A 22,291-nucleotide genomic window follows, 5' to 3' on the forward strand; every position below is an offset into this window, starting at 1 on the left:
TCTTGCCTTGTGTTGTATGCCGCTACATGCTCGGGGCTCAAACCTCCACAATCAGATGTATCATTAACTTGAGAGGAGCTTGCTCCACCACTTCCACTTGCATTCCCACTCGGGTTCAACTTGGAAAGACCTTTGTGTTAGTTGATCAATTTGATGTTGCAATTGATCAACCTTCTCCAATTCATAAATCCCACCTCTCTTTGGTGCATTCCTTCTTCAACCCCCCCAAGAGTAGTTCTTTGCTACCTCTTTGATTGTTGCTTCAACGTGATTTTGGGTGATCTTGATCAATTTTCCACCCGCCCGGCATCAAAGTTGGCTCTAGACATGGACTCCAATCCATCGTAGAAAAACCGCATGAGCAAACCTTGATTTTTCTCATGGTGAGGACACGCTTGCACCAACTCTTTGAACCTCTCCCAAGCTTCATCAAGACTTTCATCAGCTTCTTGCTCAAATGATGCGATCTTTCTTCTCATTTCGGCAGTCTTTTCCTCCGAAATAAACCGCTTCAAGAATGCCTTGACTACCTCCCTCCATGTCATGAGAGAGTTAGGCTTTACTTACTTTAGCCATTTCTTTACTCTTCCGGTGAGAGATTGCCGGAAGCGATGCATACGAATGTAGTCTTGGCTAACTTCATTGGTTTGCATCATCGCGCACAACTCAAGGAATAAGTCCAAATATTCAATGGGGTCCTCACTTGCACTTCCGAAAAATTTCTCCGATTGGACCATTCTAGTATATTGGGGATGAATTGTGAAGTTGGTTTCTGTGACAGGTAGCAAAATCCCTCCTGAGAGCTCCTAATCTTCCGGATTTCCGAACTCACAAAACAAAACATCATCTTCTTGTCCCGACATTGGTTCGCTTTGAGAACTTGAAGAGTAAGAATCACTCCCACTATCAACTATAGCACCAACACATCTTCCCTCTTCTTGATAAAGCCTACGGAATTGTCCCAAAGTTCGGTCGATCTCGTGGTCAATTTGATATGTGGGTGGTCCTTGGGACCTCCTAAGCATTCACCAAAGCAAAACAAACAATTATCAACGACAAGTATTATAAAACAAACAAAACAAAAACAAAAGCAAGTAAAACGACTAACAAAAGCAAAAGTAGACGCTAAACAAGCCGCTTCCCTGGCAACGGTGCCAAAATTTGATCGAGGGTTAAATAGGTCGTTAAACTACTACTCTAATCAAATTATTCATTTATATTCTTAAACTACCCTAATGTAAGGGTAGGGGCATGTAAAGGGTCGAACCACTAAGAAAGCTCACTCGTCCAACATTAATATCACTAATGCAAGAGTAAAAAGGGGAATGTTTTTGTCGGTTCTTGGATAAAAAGCACTAAAACTACAAACAAGCAAAGATAAAGATGATTAAAATCTAGAGAAAACAACGCTAGGGGTACTGGGGTGTCAAACATTATTAGAAAGAGGGGAACAATAATGGACATCATGATGAACATGCCAAAGAACAAAAGATTCTACCTAAACAATTCACTCTCATGCAATAGTCTAGGCAAATTAATGAAAAAGGTCATTACTAATTAGGACCATTCTCATGCTTCCTATTAGTTACAATCAAATAAAGAGAATAAATAAGCACAATCTATAAAACTCCACTTTAACAACCCATTGTTATGCAATCATTAAAATAGAGATGATCTTAATTAAGTTCAAATCACTTTCATGCATTTAAACTAGAAAACATCAGATAATGTGCCACAATAATCTCAAGCTATCAAAAATCATCATCATCCATCCAATATCAGCACATATTTGCTACCCCTTTCCCCTAGCAAAGAAATTGGCCTAGATAAGATAGATTAAACATAATATCAAAACTAGAAATAAACTCATGAAACACAAAATAAAACATGATTAAGAACAATGAAGATAATAATAACTAGATGAACTAATAAGGTCAATGAAAATAAGCAACGAAAAAGCAAATAAATAAAGCTAAAAGAAAGGATTAGAGATTACTAATGAGATGATTAATGAAAGATGAAAGCTTGAAGTGTTGCTTGATTAAAGATTAAACTTGACCAAAGTTGAATACAATTAAGGAAACTTGAGTAATAATCCACTTTGTCTCTCTAAGATTAGGGCTAAATGTTGATAAGAAAAAATATAATTACAAACTTGAAAAAGGGGGCTATATATATGCATCACAAACAACGCAAATAAAACACCAAGGAGAGCCCCCTAACAAGCAGCCACGCCATCTCCAAACTGGTACGAAGTTGCTTAACCCAGCATCCCGCGCCCGCGGCATCTGATACTGCGCCCACGGCTGAAAGTAGGAGAGGCCTCTCCCGCTAAGGAGAGGCCGTGGTCTAAAATCAGGGGAAAAAAGGTCCTCGGTACGCCGCGCCCGTGGCTTCAAGTGCCGCGCTCGCAGGTCAAGGAGGAGTGACCTCTTCTAGGGCGTGGCACGGCATCTCCGAGAGTCTTGTCAATCTTAAACAAAAAGATTCGCGGCCCTTGGCTCCGCGCCCGTGGCTCCTGCATGGCCATTATACCCTCCTTGAGAATCTCATTTCCCTTCCATAGATCGATATGCATCCATAGGTTCATCCAACAGGGCCAACAACCTACAAAACAACGAAGAAACACTAAGAAAACCAAAGAAAAGGGGGAAAAGGAAAGAAAACACGAGAAGGGATAAAAGAAAGCAAATCTAAGGTAGAAATCTTAGAAAAGGCTCAAACAAGTGCAAATGAGGGGAGAATCCTTAGAGAAAAAGGATAAAAGAATGGCATAAATTCCACTCATCAAAATCCCCATCACTTGCCTCTTGCTTGTCCTCAAGAAAGGAAAACTAGAACAAAGAGACAAACACAACAAACATAACATGACATGGTTTATGAAAACCAATCAAGCCTCAAGGTAGGAAATCCTCCATTTAGACTCAAACGTAGAGACATGCATCAAAGAATACTTACCTTTCTCAATTTAAAGAGGGAAAACACGTTCTAAGATGCTCATTTTTGCAAGAGACAAACCTAAGCTAAGCATAAAGAACTAATGATTTCATTCGCCGCCCCAGCACCAACCAAGATGGTCCACGTTCTCTCCACTAGCTTCAAATCATCCCTTAGTTAGCTCCTCATGATTCCTCTAGGGAATCGGAAAAAGAAATTTTATGTAGAATCATAAGGTCATCCCGTCCTCTCAACTATGAATACTCTCTCCATAGGGTTGAAATCTATCTCCCTCCACTGGTCTTTGACCTTGCTCCTCTAAAGTCCAAGGGCCTTAACTAGGGTTGTAATGTCATGGCTAGGGGTTAAGGTTGGGAATCAATTTGAAAATTTTGGTGGCAATTCCTAAGTGAAGCAAAAGAGTGGCCATCTCTCAAGAACAGCCTAAGAATTGAACCTAATCTCAAACTACAACCTTCAATACAAACCTCACAACATTACTTCATCCCTTTTTATCAATTTTTTATTTTTTCAAAACTTCACTTGGTTTACATGAATTACATCTTTCTTCTCAAGCCTTTTTGCATATTCTTTTCTTGTTCAACTTTCAAAACTATACTTGAACCAATTTAAACATCTTTCTTGCTCATATCCAACACTCATAAAACTCAAACCTCACAAGCCAATGCTTTACTAACTACAAGGGTTTGTAGAACATAGACCGATAGGTTTGGAATACGGTTGAGTCAAGAAAGGGAAATAAGGCTCAAATTGGTTAGCAAGTAAGTTGATGCAAAAATGAAAACAAAATTTGTAACCAAACACAAGGAAAACAAAGAAAAATGAGAAGAAGTGCCCTTTTCCTCCTCTAGAGTTGTTTGGTCACAATCCTGGGAGCTAGAGGCCAACACAAAGATTATGATATGCATAGTTAAGGATCCTAAATGTTGCTCACAAGATTGATGAAGGCTAGAACAAATGAAGCTCACACGGGATAGGAAATAAGCAAATACCAACTAAAGGGAATCCTATACACTATATAGAAAGCTACACCATCTTACCACTTTCCCGTGAACTTGGGGTTCAAATGTCCTAAAAAGTTATAAATCATGCTACCTTAGCTTAAAATGTGTCTAACTCAACCCTAAGCATTCTCAAACCGTCTAAACCCTCATCAACTAGGAAGATAAGCATTCAAAGACATATAATCATGAGAGGCACGCCAATCCAAATGAATGAGCAAATTCCAAATCAAAATTATTTCAACTTGTCATAGTCATGTTTGTGACACAAAAGGGAAAAGAACACAAAAGAAAGAGGAATTGAAGTGTAGACACCTAAAAATGTCCCCCTAAAACCAAACCCGATGATGAACAACCTTTCACCTCCATTATTGGTCGGGTTCATTATTTAATCCCAAGAGTGCTTAAAAAATTCGTATTTAATTAAATCTAATTTTTGAATAGTCCATGGATCAGTCTTCATGTTTAGTCAAAGCATAGTTTTTAATTTCAACCCAAACCCCTTTTATTTTATTATTTATTTTGGCCCAAACCTTTTAATTTATTTTATTTTACTTATTTTCTTATTTTAGCCCAAATAATAATAAATCACAAAATGGCCCGAAATTATCAATCGGCACTTAAAATGCTAAACGAAATTAGGGTTAAAAATGAATTTAGACGGAAAAATGGACTGAAAACTCTCGCGTCACGGCAACAGTCCACCGTGTCATGGGAAACTCTCCCTTCTGATGGTGGGGTTCCTCGTGACACGGGACACCTGCTGTGACACGAGGGGTTTTTATGTCCTTTCCGCGTAAACCCTTAACGCATTTTCTCCCCCCCCCCCCCCCTTCAGCATATATTTCCCGCGTCACACAAAAGTACACTGTGTCACGGGAATGTTTCCCGTCTGACGGTGGGATTTCCCATGTCACGGTACACTTTTTCGTGTCGCGGTATACTTTTTTAGGGTTTTTATCATTTTAGGGTTCCGTGTGTTCCCTCAGCACATGTTTTCTATAAATACCCGCTCATTTCTGATGTATGGGGCATCAATTAATTTTCTATTTTTGTCTCCTATACGCTCTAGCCTAAACAATAAACTACCCTTCGTCTTTCAAAATTCCTTCTACAAGAACTCCCAGGAGTCCATACTTTACTCGTGATTCTGTACTTAAGCCAAGGCGTGAAAGGTATAACTGTTTGAGGGTTTGACCCCAAATCAACTCTACTTCATTTAATTTAATATTCAACCAATTTAGAATAATAATATTTAGGAGCAAATTGAATCTTTGTTTGCATGCCTTTGAGATCGCAGGAATCATTTTTCATTATAAGAATCGAGTATAGGCCAATACGGGCAAATGTGACTCCATGACTCACTTCGTACCATCATCCCCGATCCTCCTTTCGTGGTTCCGAACCATATGGAGTTAGTAATCTCATGGATTATGAATGGGGTGTAACCTTCACGGGTCAATCGTTGTTGCCTATCGTTGTCCCTTCACTAGTTAAAAAATAGCATTAGGCACCCCCCATATGGCACTGGTTCAGGCCAAACCGGTGCCAAAAATCGGCCCAAAATTGGGCGGGTTTTTAAACAAAGGCAAAAGGCACCGCTTTAACTCAAACCGGTGCCAAAAATAAAATAGGCACCGGTTTGAACAGGTGCCAATCAAACCGGGTCTTTTTCAAAAAATAAAAAGCGCGGCCTTAGCTTCCTACTTTTTTCTTCTCCTTCCTCTCTTTCTCTTTCATTCCTTTCTAACCCGACATTAGAGACAAATTGAAGAACAACGAACCTCCCCCTTTTCCCTCCACCACAGCCGCCACCTTCACCGGCCACCGGTAGGAAAGCCTTCAGAGAAAAGAGACATGGACAATGTATCCTGAACAGTATGGCAATCTCTTCCTCTTTCGATTGGCAAAGAAGCAATAATAGTAAAGCGATAAAAGAAGCAACTCCTTGAGCGGCTCTATCAAGGAGCAGAGGCAAGGGATCTTCTCCAGTGGTCATTAGTAATGCACTTTGTGGTCCTTATTGGGTGCTGGCGCCTCCAGCCACCAGCATTGTTCGAATTGAAACACCGCCCTTAATTCTCCCCTGCCCTTGTACGAATTATTGAATTGAAACAGCGCCCTTGTACGAGTTGAAACACCACCAGCATTGTACGAATTGTCGAAAACCACCGCCCTTAATTCTCCCCTGCCCTTGTCTTTTCCCTTCCCTGCCCTTCTCTGTCTTTCACTGGCCTCCAGCCACCAGCATTGTTCAAATTGAGCAGCAGCGCACCGCCTCCACCTCCGCGTTGTTCCCTCCACCAGCGCGCACCTCCTCCACCTCCGCGCTGCCTCCACTAGTGCGCACCACCGCTGCTACCTCCACCAGCGCGAGAGTCGTCCTCAATCTCTCATCCCTTAGCTTCTTCCACCTCCAACTAATTTAGGGTAAGTTTTTATTTTTTTGTTAAAAATTGAACAATTATTTTGAAATATGTAATTCTATTATTTTCAATAGCATTTTGAACAATTATTGTTAAGAAAATTAAAGTCCAGGAATGTATATATATAATTTTACCCTAATTTTTTTAATTTTTGCATTGGTTGTTTATTTAGAAATTTTGAATACATATTATACATTAGAGTAATTTTGTATGTTTAGACTAATTTTGAATACATATTATAGATTAGAGTAATTTTGCATTACCTTGTTCCTTAGTTGAAAATTTTGTATGTTTCAATGGGTTATTTTGAGGTTGATTTAATGAGTAATTATGAATATAATAGAGATTAATAAGAATGTTACTTAATTAGTTGAATTTTTGTATGTTTTAATGTGTAATTTTAGGTTGTTTTAATGGGTAATTGTGAATATATTAAAGAATTAGTGACCTTGCTACTAATTAGTTGTGAATAAATTAGAAAATTGTGAATAAATTAGAGAATTGTGATTACATTAGAGATTTGTGATTAATTTAGAGAATTGTGATTAAATTAGAGAATTGTGCATAAATTAGAGAAATAAATAGTGATATTGCCACTTAATTAGTTGTGAATAAATTAGAGAATTGTGAATACATTAGAGAATTGTGAATATATTAATTAGAGAATTAGTGACGTTGCTATTTTTTGTTTTTTTAATATATAGATTAATATGTAAATTGAAGCACGAGTTTAATTAGCTTGAGGACTACATATTGAGCTCAAGTGGGTAGTTGCTATATTGGTATGACTTATAAACTTTACCTAGCTATATTTCTTTCTATTTATCCATTTAATAAAAGTTTATTCATGAAATTGCAACTTGTGTATTGTTTAATTGCAAATAAATACAACAATATATAGAATACTTGCATCATCATATGCCTAGATACCCGTTCAAGGCTTTCTCATTAGGAGAAAGTCTTGAATAGTCCCCGGTTGGGACTGTTCTTGAATGTGTACTCTTACTTAGGTGGTGAATATATGTTTTCTTTTCGATTTTAAGGAACATCTTGGCTTACCATTTCCCTCACTATGTTCTCTGGGAACATATGTGGGTAATTAATTATCTACATCGTGTAATTAGAGAACTAGGGGGAAATGCTGCCGGATTTTCCTTAAAATTGGAAAGTTGACATACATTCACTAGTGAGAGTAGACATTCAAGGATGGGTTACGTTGGAGTGATAAGGACCCTTTGGAAACATGCATTTTTTCACTATATGAATGGTATATTAACGTTTTGTACTTGAATTTGATTTACATAAAATATGTAGCACTTACACATTATAAATTATATGGTGCTATATATGTTTAGAGACAATTTACTAAATGGAGAAGGATCGTGGTTGGATGTAGGGTAGACGCGATACATTGGAATTTTGGAATGGGGTTCAAGAGTTTTGCGAGAGGGCTTTAGCTTATCAACGTAAACTGAGTGGTAAAGGCCTTTATTGTCCTTGTGTTGATTTTAATAATGTGAATGTGGTCGATAGTGTTGAAATCATTAGAGATAATGTATTATGTTGTGGGTTTAGGCAATTATACCATGTGTGGATTTGGCACGGAGAAATTGGAGAGTACAGTGGGGATCTTGATCGGAATGATGTGCGTGTTAGAAGCAATGAGATTCATGTGGACGAGGAATACGAGAATGATTACTATATTGTTGATAATGGTGAGGATGGAGCCAATGATGATTAGGCGGATGAGGTCGAGGATAAACAAGTGGATGAGATGTTGCATGGTGTTGAAGGTGAAGTGTTTGAGTTATTATCGGAGGCTTCCAAGAAGACTTTGTATCCCGGGTACAAAAAATACTCCAAACTATCGGTCGTGCTAACACTTTTCAACATTAAGTCGAAGCATGGGTGGACAGACATCAATTTTACTTCTTTGTTGACCGCATTAAGTCATATGTTTCCTGATGGGAATGAAATTCCTAAGTCTTACTATTACGCAAAGAAGCTCATGTGTCCCTTTGGTTTGGAGTATAAGAAGATACATGCATGTCCTAATGACTATATTTTGTATCGAAATGAGTATGAACAACTGCAGGAGTGTCCACAATGCAAGCGATCGCGGTACAAGCGCATGAGTTGCAATCCTGGCACGGAGGGACCTCCTGCTAAGGTGTTGTGGTATCTTCCCATTATTCCAAGGTTTAAGCGTCTGTTCTCAATACCAAAAGACGCTAAAAACTTGAGGTGGCATGCAGAGGAAAGAAAGAAAAACAGAATGCTGAAGCATCCAACTAACTCTCCACAGTGGAAGAACATTGATTTGAAGTTTGAGGAATTTGGTAATGAAGTCAGAAATTTAAGGCTTGGGTTGTGCACGGACGGGATGAATCAATTTGGCACTCTTAGTACCCAACACAGCACATGGCCGGTACTTTTAGTGATTTATAATTTGCCTCCTTGGCTGTGCATGAAACATAAGTATGTAATGCTTTCATTGCTAATAAATGGTCCTAAGCAACCTGGAAACGACATAAATGTTTACCTTGCGCCGCTTATTGACGACTTGAGAAAGATGTGGGACGAAGGGTTTCCATTTTCGATGCTCATCAGAACGAGATGTTCACATTGCGTGCAGCCCTTATGTGGACCATGAATGACTTCCTTGCATATAGCAACTTGTGTCGGTACAAGGTCAAGGGAAAAAAGCATGCCCCATATGTATTGATGACACATCAAGCATATACCTGACTCATTCTCACAAAGATGTCTACCTACGGACTCGAAGGTTCCTTAGGCGTGATCACCTGTACCGAAGGTAGAAAAAGGCTTTCGATGGAACCGTGAAAGAGGATACTGCGCCTAGACCATTGACTGGTGCTGAGATTAGTGCTCGGGTGAAAGGGATACGAACGGTGTTTGGAAAATCAGAAAAAACTATGGTCTCAACTGCTCTATTTAAGAAAGAATCAATCTTTTGGAAGCTTCCGTACTGGATAGAACATGACGTTAGGCATTGTCTTGATGTGATGCATATAGAGAAGAATGTGTGTGATGCTCTTTTGGGGACGCTTATGAATATTCCAGGCAAAACAAAGGACGGAAAAGGTGCACGGTTACATTTGAAAGAGATGGGGATTCGTCCAGAATTGTGGCCTCAAGAAAAGGTTAGAAAAGGGAAGGAGCCGAGAATAGAAGATGAAAATGTTTCGAAAAAAGGGAAGGAGAAGAGCAAGGGAAAGGGAAAGGCCAAAGATGCGTCCAAGAAGAAAGTTAAGGGTAAAGGGAAGGATAAAAAGAATTATTTACCCCCGGCTTGCTATACATTGTCAAGGTTAGAGAAACGTATGTTTTGTGCATGTTTGTACGGCATTAAGGTTCAATCAGGGTACTCATCTAACATGAAAAGATTTGTAACCTTAAATGGAGAATTTAAGCTGACAAGTATGAAATCCCATGATTGTCACATTATGATGCAAGTATTCCTACCGATTGCAATATGTGGTATTCTACCGAAACACGTTAGGGAAGCGATTACAAGCCTTTGTTCGTTTTTAAATATAATTTGTAGCAAAGTTATTGATCCTTGTACACTAGATGCTTTGTAAGCAGATGTGGTTGTGACTTTGTGCAAATTTGAGATGTATTTTCCCACCCTCATTTTTTGACATAATGGTTCATCTGGTTCTTCATTTGGTGCGTGAGATTAAGTTGAGCGGTTCAGTGTTCATGAGGTAGGGCTACCCTTTTGAAAGATACATGGGTACATTACAAGATAAAGTACGGAACCGGGCTCATCCTGAAGGAAGTATGATGCAAGGGACAGTGGGTGAGGAGATAGGTAACTTTTTGGCGAACTACATAGCCATTGCTCAACCTATTGGTCTTCCTACTTCTCGACATGAAGGTAGACTTGATGGTCATGGCACAATTGGGTCGAAACGAATTTCACCAGACCGAGATCAGTTCTTACAAGCACATCTTTATGTGTTGCACCATGTTTCAGATGTGCACCCATATTTAGACGAGCACATGGGTAGTTTGCGTGACGAATTTCCATCAAAAGGTGAAAGGGCACTTATACAGTTGCATAATAAGAGGTTTGTTGATTGGTTTTGTGATCGAGTAATGAGTGGATTGAATGATACTAATGTGACTGATACAGTACGGTGGCTTGTGTACGGTCCTAGGGATGATGTCCGTTCATTTGAGGGATATGACATCAATGGGTACACTTTTTGGACCGAGGGTCGTGATTTGAAATCTCCCTCCACCCAAAACAGTGGTATAACTCTTGTGGCATCGTCAAGGGAGTTTGCAAGTTTTAAGGATAAATCACCTGTCGATGCAGAGTTGTCAAACTATGGTCGAATTCAAGAAATATGGGAGCTTGATTATTGTGACTTCACGGTTGCTCTTTTCAAGTGTAAGTGGGTTGATAATATCAAGCGTAACGTCAAATATGAGGACTTTACTCTTGTAGATCTTGGCCACTTGAATGATAGTGCGGAACCATTTATTCTTGCATCTCAAGCTAAGCAAGTGTTCTACGTAACTGACCCAATGGATTCAAAATGGTCTATAGTGCTAGCTGGCAAAAGAAGAATCCTAGGCATTGGAGATGTTGAGGATGAGGAAGAATATGATGCGTTCGATGATTTAGCACATTTCACTGTTCCTAGACCCGTTGTACCTGACATAGACAACGAAGCAGGTTATATGCGATCAGACCACAACGAAGGAATTTCAGAATGAGGTAGTTTGGTTAAAAGTTAGTAATGGTTTCATTGCAAATATAGTTTAATTATCATGTATATAGGAGCATAATAGGCGAAAATGACATATTTGTAGTTTGAAATTTCCCAAGTGTACTCATTATCATGCATATACAAGGTTATAGGACCATAAGTAGGTGAAAATGGCTTTAAATAGCTTCTACTTAACCCAATTCTTTTGTTTTGTGTATGAACTAATATTTATTCATTCTAACAACCTATATTCAATATATTTAACATGTTTGTAGTTTTAAATTGCCTAAGTGTACTCATTATCATGCATATACAAGGGTATAGGACCATAAGTAGGTGAAAATGGCTTAAATAGCTTCTACTTAACCTAACTCCTTTGTTTTGTGTATGAACTAACATTTATTCATTCTAACAACCTATATTCAATATATTTAACATTTTTGTAGTTTGAAATTGCCTAAGTGTACTCATTATCATGCATATACAAGGTTATAGGACCATAAGTAGGTGAAAATGGCTTAAATAGCTTCTACTTAACCTAACTCCTTTGTTTTGTGTATGAACTAGCATTTATTCATTCTAACAACCTATATTCATTATATTTAACATGTTTGTAGATTGAAATTGCCATTTTGTACTCATTATTATGCATATACAAGGTTATAGGACCATAATAAGTAGGTGAAAATGGCTGAAATAGCTTCTACTTAACCATAATAACTATCATGCATATACTTTACTATACACTAATATTTTTTTATGATTGCTTTGACAGGTGCTTATATCTCATGGCGCACGATCATGATCCTCATTGTGTAGAGGACATTGTCGATGATGAGTATGAGGACGAGTACAAGGATGAGGACAAGGACGATGATGATGTGCCTTATGATGTGAATAAGGAGGATCAGGTTCAAGATGAGTTCGATTGTAGGCTTGACGATTTTGAAATTTCAGCTGAACGTGCACCGCCTATTGTAAATACATCACGTGAGATTGTTGGTGAGAACCCGACTCCTGAAATTCAAGGCCAAGGAAAAGATGAAAACAACACATGTGGTGGAGGGGGGAAAAGGCACCGGCTCAAAGAAAAAGAAGGGGCCCGAGGAGAAGCTTTAAGAAATCGGACGGTCTCATGGTCTTGAAGTATGACAACAACGGCCAACCCGGGCCCAAATGGCGTCGACAATATGCTAATCAAGTTGGAATTTGTTCGCGGAAAATCCCCATTACACGTGTAATGCGGCAAGTACCTCCGGGTTTGATTCAAACATTTTGGGATGATACGAGGGTAATTGTGTTTTTGGCACATTTAGACAATTTAAGATACCTTAACCTTATGGTTGTTACTAAATAGAAACTAATAATTGATTTTAATTTGTGCTTGCAGAGGCTGTTTTCTATTCCTAATGATCCCGAGAAGAGAAGGGTGTTTGAATCTTTATTAGCGGAAAGATTCAGAGGCTTTAAGACCAAGTTGACTAATCGATGGATCTAAAGATAAGAAGAAATCAAAGAAGAAGAATGCTGATGAGGATGACCGTCTCCCGTGGCAAATATGGCCGACCGTGTCAAAAGATGATTGGGAAGAGTTCGTTACAATGAAGACTCAAAAGAAAGCCATTGTTAGTTTGTGTAAATCTGATCTCAATTGAATAATAGCTTGACACTTTTTGAAGCAATGAGACTAAAATTTTTAGTTTTGTAGGAACTTCGAGAGCAAAATAAAAAGAATGCATAAAAGAAGGAATACGTCCATCGTATGGGTCCTAAGACTTTTGGTGAAAAGAGACCTGAGTGGGTCGATTCGGGTTTATACCCTTAAGCTCTTCTACTGGCATCGAAGGAACCCTCTAGTTCCATGATCACTACATAGGTTAGTCGTGCCGGTGATTTCTTTTGTTCTCTCCATACGTGTGATAAGGAAACCGAAAAATGGGTCATCAAGGATCCGGAAGCCAAAAAACTGGCGGATAAGCTTGTAAGTTACCTGTGAATTGTTGAAATTAAGTCACTTTTGCATCTAAATCACTGTACAAACCATTAACTGTTTTACTGACCTCATTTTTCCTTATGCTATAGCTTGAGCACACTCAAGAGATGGTGGAGGGAAAATTTGAACCAAGTGTGGAGAATGACCCTTTCACCATGGCTTTGGGAAGGCCATACCATCCAGGACGAGTAGTAGGTTCGGGAGGGTCATTGCTTGGATGGAATAAGGTGATGGGTCCCGAATACAAAAAATCGGGTAGATCTCGAGCCAGTGTTAACTCACCGGGGGAGTTGGATGCCAAGGTGGCATCAATTAAGGAACAAGTACGCAACGAGTTAGTTGGTGAATTGAATGCTTGGGCGAAGCTGATGAACTTACCGACTTTTCCGTTCCTCACGAGTACCCCGGTCGACTCATGTTCTGAACCAAAAGGACAAGGAGAAGGTGATAGACATGGAGGAGATGAGATACGTGGTGAAGATGTGCCACCTAAGGTAAAATCAATTGGGTTATTAAAAGTTTTAAAATACTGAGTTAATTGAGATTTGAGGTGCAATGATTGATGTACTGTTGCAGGTTCCTACTCCTACACATGCGGACTTGAGGGAGCTTGAAAATCCAACACCGCATGAATTTCCAGAGTTACAGGTGATTTGTAACCCTCTACCTTAATGAATTTTGTTATATTATCTATGATGTTGTAAAAGTCCTATTTAACTATCTTCTTTTTATACATATACTTGTGTAGGAAGACACCCGGTGTGCACTTCTAGCCCTGGGGCATGCAAATAGTACGGCGTTGAGTTGGGTGGCGTATGGTAGTGCCCAACCGACGACGGGTGCTACGGCGGGGCCACATCATTACTCGGTCGGGATCGATTCAGTGGTTGCGGGGTTCGAAGACATCCCACTACCCGTACGGATAGAGGAGGTTGAGATAACAACACTTTGGCAAGCTGTAGGTAGCTTCGTTGACTGGCCACGTGCATGGGTGAAGTTGATTAATAAGGAGGTAAATTATTTAGTTCTCAATTTTTGTAAGTGTTAAACCGTTAGGCACTCTTAAAATAAAACCGCCAAATTTTTTTTTTTTTACAATATGCAAGGTCCGCCAAGTTGATTTAAAATTGCTCAATTTTTTTTTTAAAAAAAAATATGCAAGTTCCGCCGCCCTAGGACACTCGAGGGAGCCGCCCCGCTGCCGGAAAAGCAAAGGCAGCCCGCGGCGAGGCCACAGCAGCCCCGGCAGCCGCATGCCAAGGCTGTAGCATCCACAATAGGTGGCTGCCATGTCTGCTGCAGCCTCGACAGCAGCCTGCCTGGGCTGCTGCAGCCTCGACAGGCGGCTGCCATGGCTGCTGCAGCCTCAGGAGCACCTGCCCGTGCTGCTACAGCCATGGAAGCCACCTGTCGAGGCAGCAGCAGCCCAGGCAGGCTGCTGCCGAGGCTGCAACAGACATGGCAGCTTCCTACCGTGGCTGCTACAACCTTGGCATGCGGCTGTTGGGGCTGTTGTGGCTTCAACGCGGGCTGCCTTCACTGTTCCGGCAGCAGGGGCGGCTCCCTCTGGTGTCCCGGGGCGGCGGAACTTGCATATTTTTAGAAAAAAAATATGAGCAATTTTATAAATATAAAGCCATTTTAAGCCGAAATGGCTTCTCACTTGCCTATTTTCTTCATTTCTCAACTTATAAACCCTTTGCATCTCAAAAAAACTAATAATGACATATTTATAAGTTGTTGTCATTTCAAATTACGTAAAAATCGCCAAGTTCTAAGGTTTTGGGTCCAATTCATCAAAATCAAGGTCATTTGAGCCGAAATGGCTACTCACTTGCCTATTTTCTTCATTTCTCAACTAATAAACTTATACATTCTCAAACCATATCATAATTACATATTTATAAGTGATTGTGAGTTGAAAGTGCACAAAACAAGAAAATTTCTAAGTTTTTTGGCTCATTTCATAGAAATAAAGCCATTTTGAGCCGAAATGGCCACTCACTTGCCTATTTTCTTCATTTATCAACTAATAAACTTATACATTCTCAAATCATATCATAATTACATATGTATAAGTGATTGTGAGTTGAAATTGCATAAAAGAAGAAAAGTTCTAAGTTTTTTAGGGCATTTCACCAAAATAAAGCCATTTTGAACTGAAATGGATACCCACTTGCCTATTTTCTTCATTTCTCAACTTATAAACTCCTTGCATCTCAAAACAACTCATAATCACATATTTATAAGTGGTTGTCATTTCTAATTACATAAAAATCGCTAAGTTCTAAGGTTTTGGGTCCAATTCATCAAAATCAAGGTCATTTGGGCCGAAATGGCTACTCACTTGCCTATTTTCTTCATTTCTCAACTAATGAACTTATACATTCTCAAACCATATCATAATTACATATGTATAAGTGATTGTGAGTTGAAATAGCATAAAAGAAGTAAAGATCTAAGTTTTTTGGCGCATTTCATCAAAATAAAGACATTTTGAGCCAAAATAGCTTCTCACTTGCCTATTTTTTCATTTCTCAACTTATAAACTCCTTGCATCTCAAAAAAACTCATAATGACATATTTATAAGTGTTTTTCATTTGAAATTACATAAAAATCACCAAGTTCTAAGGTTTTGGGTCCAATTCATCAAAATCAAGGTCATTTGAGCCGAAATGGCTACTCACTTGCCTAATTTCTTCATTTCTCAACTTATAAACTCCTTGCATCTCAATACAACTCATAATGACATATTTATAAGTGGTTTTAATTTCTAATTACATAAAAATTTCTAAGTTCTAAGGTTTTGGGTCCAATTCATCAAAATCAAGGTCATTTGAGCCGAAATGGCTACTCACTTGCCTATTTTCTTCATTTCTCAACTAATGAACTTATATATTCTCAAACCATATCATAATTACATATTTATAAGTGATTGTGAGTTGAAATAGCATAAAATAAGCAAAGTTCTAAGTTTTTTGGCACATTTCATCAAAATAAAGCCATTTTGAGCCGAAATGGCTTCTCACTTGCCTATTTTCTTCATTTCTCAACTTATAAACTCCTTGCATCTCAAAACAACTCATAATGAAATATTTTTAAGTGGTTGTCATTTCTAAATACATAAAAATCGCCAAGTTATATGGTTTTGGGTCCAATTCATTAAAATCAAGGTCATTTGAGCCGAAATGGCTACTCACTTGCCTATTTTCAACATTTCTCAACTAATAAACTTATACATTCTCAAACCATATCATAATTACATATGTATAATTGATTGTGAGTAGAAAGTGCACAAAAGAAGAAAAGTTCTAAGTTTTTTGGCGCATTTCATCAAAATAAAGCCATTTTGAGCCGAAATGGCTTCTCACTTGCCTATTTTCTTCATTTCTCATTTTATAAACTCCTTAAATCTCAAAAAAACTCATAATGACATATTTATAAGTGGTTGTCATTTGAAATTACATAAAATCGACAAGTTTTAAGGTTTTGGGTCCAATTCATCAAAATCAAGGTCATTTAAGCCGAAATGGCTACTCACTTGCCTATTTTCTTCATTTCTCAACTAATAAACTTATACATTCTCAAAACATATCTTAATTACATATTTATAAGTGATTTTGAGTTGAAATAGCATAAAATAAGCAAAGTTCTAAGTTTTTTGGCGCATTTCATCAAAATAAAGTCATTTGGAGCCGAAATGGCTTCTCACTTGCCTATTTTCTTCATTTCTCAACTTATAAGCTCCTTTCATCTCAAAACAACTCATAATGAAATATTTTTAAGTGGTTGTCATTTCTAAATACATAAAAATCGCCAAGTTATATGGTTTTGGGTCCAATTCATTAAAATCAAGGTCATTTGAGCCGAAATGGCTACTCACTTGCCTATTTTCTTCATTTCTCAACTAATAAACTTATACATTCTCAAAGTATATCATAATTACATATGTGTAAGTTATCTTTAGTTGAAGTGCACAAAAGAAGAAAAGTTCTAAGTTTTTTTTGCGCATTTCATCAAAATAAAGCCATTTTGAGCCGAAATGGCTTCTCAAATACCTATTTTCTTCATTTCTGAACTTATAAACTCCTTACATATAAAAAAAAACTCATAATGACATATTTATAAGTGTTTTTCATTTGAAATTACATAAAAATCGACAAGTTTTAAGGTTTTGGGTCCAATTCATCAAAATAAAGGTCATTTGAGCCGAAATGGCTACTCACTTGCCTATTTTCTTCATTTCTCAACTAATAAACTTATACATTCTCAAACCATATCATAATTACATATGTATAAGTGATTTTGAGTTGAAATAGCATAAAATAAGCAAAGTTCTAAGTTTTTTTGCGCATTTCATCAAAATAAAGCCATTTTGAGCCGAAATGGCTTCTCAAATACCTATTTTCTTCATTTCTCAACTTATAAACTCCTTACATCTCAAAAAAAACTCATAATGACATATTTATAAGTGGTTGTCATTTGAAATTACATAAAAATCGCCAATTTCTAAGGTTTTGGGTCCAATTCATCAAAATCAAGGTCATTTGAGCCGAAATGGCTACTCACTTGCCTATTTTCTTCATTTCTCAACTTATATACTCCTTACATCTCAAAAAAACTCATAATAACATATATATAAGTGGTTGTCATTTGAAATTACATAAAAATCGCCAAGTTCTAAGGTTTTGGGTCCAATTCATCAAAATCAAGGTCATTTGAGCCGAAATGGCTACTCACCTGCCTATTTTCTTCGTTTCTCAACTAATAAACTTATACATTCTCAAACCATATCATAATTACATATGTATAAGTGATTTGGAGTTGAAATAGCATAAAATAAGCAAAGTTCTAAGTTTTTTGGCGCATTTCATCAAAATAAAGCCATTTTGAGCCGAAATGGCTTCTCACTTGCCTATTTTCTTCATTTCTCAACTTTTAAACTCCTTACATCTCAAAAAAACTCATAATGTCATATTTATAAGTGGTTTTCATTTGAAATTACATAAAAATCGCCAAGTTCTATGGTTTTGGGGCCAATTCATCAAAATCAAGGTCAATTGAGCCGAAATGGCTACTCACTTGCCTATTTTCTTCATTTCTCAACTAATAAACTTATACATTCTCAAACCATATCATAATTACATATTTATAAGTGATTGTGAGTTAAAATAGCATAAAATAAGCAAAGTTCTAAGTTTTTTGGCACATTTCATCAAAATAAAGCCATTTTGAGCCGAAATGGCTTCTCACTAGCCTATTTTCTTCATTTCTCAACTTATAAACTCCTTGCATCTCAAAACAACTCATAATGAAATATTTTTAAGTGGTTGTCATTTCTAAATACATAAAAATCGCCAAGTTATATGGTTTTGGGTCCAATTCATTAAAATCAAGGTCATATGAGCCGAAATGGCTACTCACTTGCCTATTTTCTTCATTTCTCAACTAATAAACTTATACATTCTCAAACTATATCATAATTACATATGTATAAGTTATCTTTAGTTGAAGTGCACAAAAGAAGAAAAGTTCTAAGTTTTTTGGCGCATTTCATCAAAATAAAGCCTATTTGAGCCGAAATGGCTTCTCACTTGCCTATTTTCTTCATTTCTGAACTTATAAACTCCTTACATATTAAAAAAAACTCATAATGACATATTTATAAGTGTTTTTCATTTGAAATTACATAAAAATCGACAAGTTTTAAGGTTTTGGGTCCAATTCATCAAAATCAAGGTCATTTGAGCCGAAATGGCTACTCACTTGCTTATTTTCTTCATTTCTCAAGTAATAAACTTATACATTCTCAAACCATATCATAATTACATATGTATAAGTGATTTTGAGTTGAAATAGCATAAAATAAGCAAAGTTCTAAATTTTTTTGCGCATTTCATCAAAATAAAGCCATTTTTAGCCGAAATGGCTTCTCAAATACCTATTTTCTTCATTTCTCAACTTATAAACTCCTTACATCTCAAAACAACTCATAATGACATATTTATAAGTGGTTGTCATTTGAAATTACATAAAAATCGCCAATTTCTAAGGTTTTGGGTCCAATTCATCAAAATCAAGGTCATTTGAGCCGAAATGGCTACTCACTTGCCTATTTTCTTCATTTCTCAACTTATATACTCCTTACATCTCAAAAAAACTCATAATAACATATATATAAGTGGTTGTCATTTGAAATTACATAAAAATCGCCAAGTTCTAAGGTTTTGGGTCCAATTCATCAAAATCAAGGTCATTTGAGCCGAAATGGCTACTCACTTGCCTATTTTCTTCGTTTCTCAACTAATAAACTTATACATTCTCAAACCATATCATAATTACATATGTATAAGTGATTTGGAGTTGAAATAGCATAAAATAAGATAAGTTCTAAGTTTTTTGGCGCATTTCATCAAAATAAAGCCATTTTGAGCCGAAATGGCTTCTCACTTGCCTATTTTCTTCATTTCTCAACTTATAAACTCCTTACATCTCAAAAAAACTCATAATGACATATTTATAAGTGGTTTTCATTTGAAATTACATAAAAATCGCCAAGTTCTATGGTTTTGGGTCCAATTCATCAAAATCAAGGTCAATTGAGCCGAAATGGCTACTCACTTGCCTATTTTCTTCATTTCTCAACTAATAAACTTATACATTCTCAAACCATATCATAATTACATATTTATAAGTGATTGTGAGTTAAAATAGCATAAAATAAGCAAAGTTCTAAGTTTTTTGGCACATTTCATCAAAATAAAGCCATTTTGAGCCGAAATGGCTTCTCACTTGCCTATTTTCTTCATTTCTCAACTTATAAACTCCTTGCATCTCAAAACAACTCATAATGAAATATTTTTAAGTGGTTGTCATTTCTAAATACATAAAAATCGCCAAGTTATATGGTTTTGGGTCCAATTCATTAAAATCAAGGTCATTTGAGCCGAAATGGCTACTCACTTGCCTATTTTCTTCATTTCTCAACTAATAAACTTATACATTCTCAAACTATATCATAATTACATATGTGTAAGTTATCTTTAGTTGAATTGCACAAAAGAAGAAAAGTTCTAAGTTTTTTGGCGCATTTCATCAAAATAAAGCCATTTTGAGCCGAAATGGCTTCTCACTTGCCTATTTTCTTCATTTCTGAACTTATAAACTCCTTACATATTAAAAAAACTCATAATGACATATTTATAAGTGTTTTTCATTTGAAATTACATAAAAATCGACAAGTTTTAAGGTTTTGGGTCCAATTCATCAAAATCAAGGTCATTTGAGCCGAAATGGCTACTCACTTGCCTATTTTCTTCATTTCTCAACTAATAAACTTATACATTCTCAAACCATATCTTAATTACATATTTATAAGTGATTTTGAGTTGAAATAGCATAAAATAAGCAAAGTTCTAAGTTTTATGGCGCATTTCATCAAAATAAAGTCATTTGGAGCCGAAATGGCTTCTCACTTTCCTATTTTCTTCATTTCTCAACTTATAAACTCCTTACATCTCAAAAAAACTCATAATGACATATTTATAAGTGGTTGTCATTTGAAATTACATAAAAACCGCCAAGTTCTATAGTTTTGGGTCCAATTCATCAAAATAAAGGTCATTTGAGCCGAAATGGCTACTCACTTGCCTATTTTCTTCATTTCTCAACTAATAAACTTGTACATTCTCAAACCATATCATAATTACATATGTGTAAGTGATTGTGAGTTGAAATAGCATAAAATAAGCAAATTTCTAAGTTTTTTGACGCATTTCATCAAAATAAAGCCATTTTGAGCCGAAATGGCTACTCACTTGCCTATTTTCTTCATTTCTCAACTTATAAACTCCTTACATCTCAAAAAAACTCATAATAACATATTTATAAGTGGTTGTCATTTGAAATTACATAAAAATCGCCATGTTCTAAGGTTTTGGGTCCAATTCATCAAAATCAAGGTCATTTGAGCCGAAATGGCTACTCACTTGCCTATTTTCTTCATTTCTCAACTAATAAACTTATACATTCTCAAACCATATCATAATTACATATGTATAAGTGATTTTGAGTTGAAATCGCATAAAATAAGCAAAGTTCTAAGTTTTTTTGCGCATTTCATCAAAATAAAGCCATTTTGAGCCGAAATGGCTTCTCAAATACCTATTTTCTTCATTTCTCAACTTAAAAACTCCTTACATCTCAAAAAAACTCATAATGACATATTTATAAGTGTTTGTCATTTGAAATTACATAAAAATCGACAATTTCTAAGGTTTTGGGTCCAATTCATCAAAATCAAGGTCATTTGAGCCGAAATAGCTACTCACTTGCCTATTTTCTTCATTTCTCAACTTATAAACTCCTTACATCTCAAAAAAACTCATAATAACATATATATAAGTGGTTGTCATTTGATATTACATAAAAATCGCCAAGTTCTAAGGTTTTGGGTCCAATTCATCAAAATCAAGGTCATTTGAGCCGAAATGGCTACTCACTTGCCTATTTTCTTCGTTTCTCAACTAATAAACTTATACATTCTCAAATCATATCATAACTACATATGTATAAGTGATTTGGAGTTGAAATAGCATAAAATAAGCAAAGTTCTAAGTTTTTTGGCGCATTTCATCAAAATAAAGCCATTTTGAGCCGAAATGGCTTCTCACTTGCCTATTTTCTTCATTTCTCAACTTATAAACTCCTTACATCTCAAAAAAACTCATAATGACATATTTATAAGTGGTTTTCATTTTAAATTACATAAAAATCGCCAAGTTCTATGGTTTTGGGTCCAATTCATCAAAATCAAGGTCATTTGAGCCGAAATGGCTACTCACTTGCTTATTTTCTTCATTTCTCAACTAATAAACTTATACATTCTCAAACCATATCTTAATTACATATTTATAAGTGATTTTGAGTTGAAATAGCATAAAATAAGCAAAATTCTAAGTTTTTTGGCGCATTTCATCAAAATAAAGCCATTTTGAGCCGAAATGGCTTCTCACGTGCCTCTTTTCTTCATTTCTCAACTTATAAACTCCTTAAATCTTAAAAAAAACTCATAATGACATATTTATAAGTGGTTGTCATTTTAAATTACATAAAAATCGCCAAGTTCTAAGGTTTTGGGTCCAATTCATCAAAATCAAGGTCATTTG

Source organism: Chenopodium quinoa, unplaced genomic scaffold (genome assembly GCF_001683475.1).
Source record: "Chenopodium quinoa cultivar QQ74 unplaced genomic scaffold, ASM168347v1, whole genome shotgun sequence".
In the NCBI taxonomy this organism is placed as follows: Eukaryota; Viridiplantae; Streptophyta; class Magnoliopsida; order Caryophyllales; family Amaranthaceae; genus Chenopodium; species Chenopodium quinoa.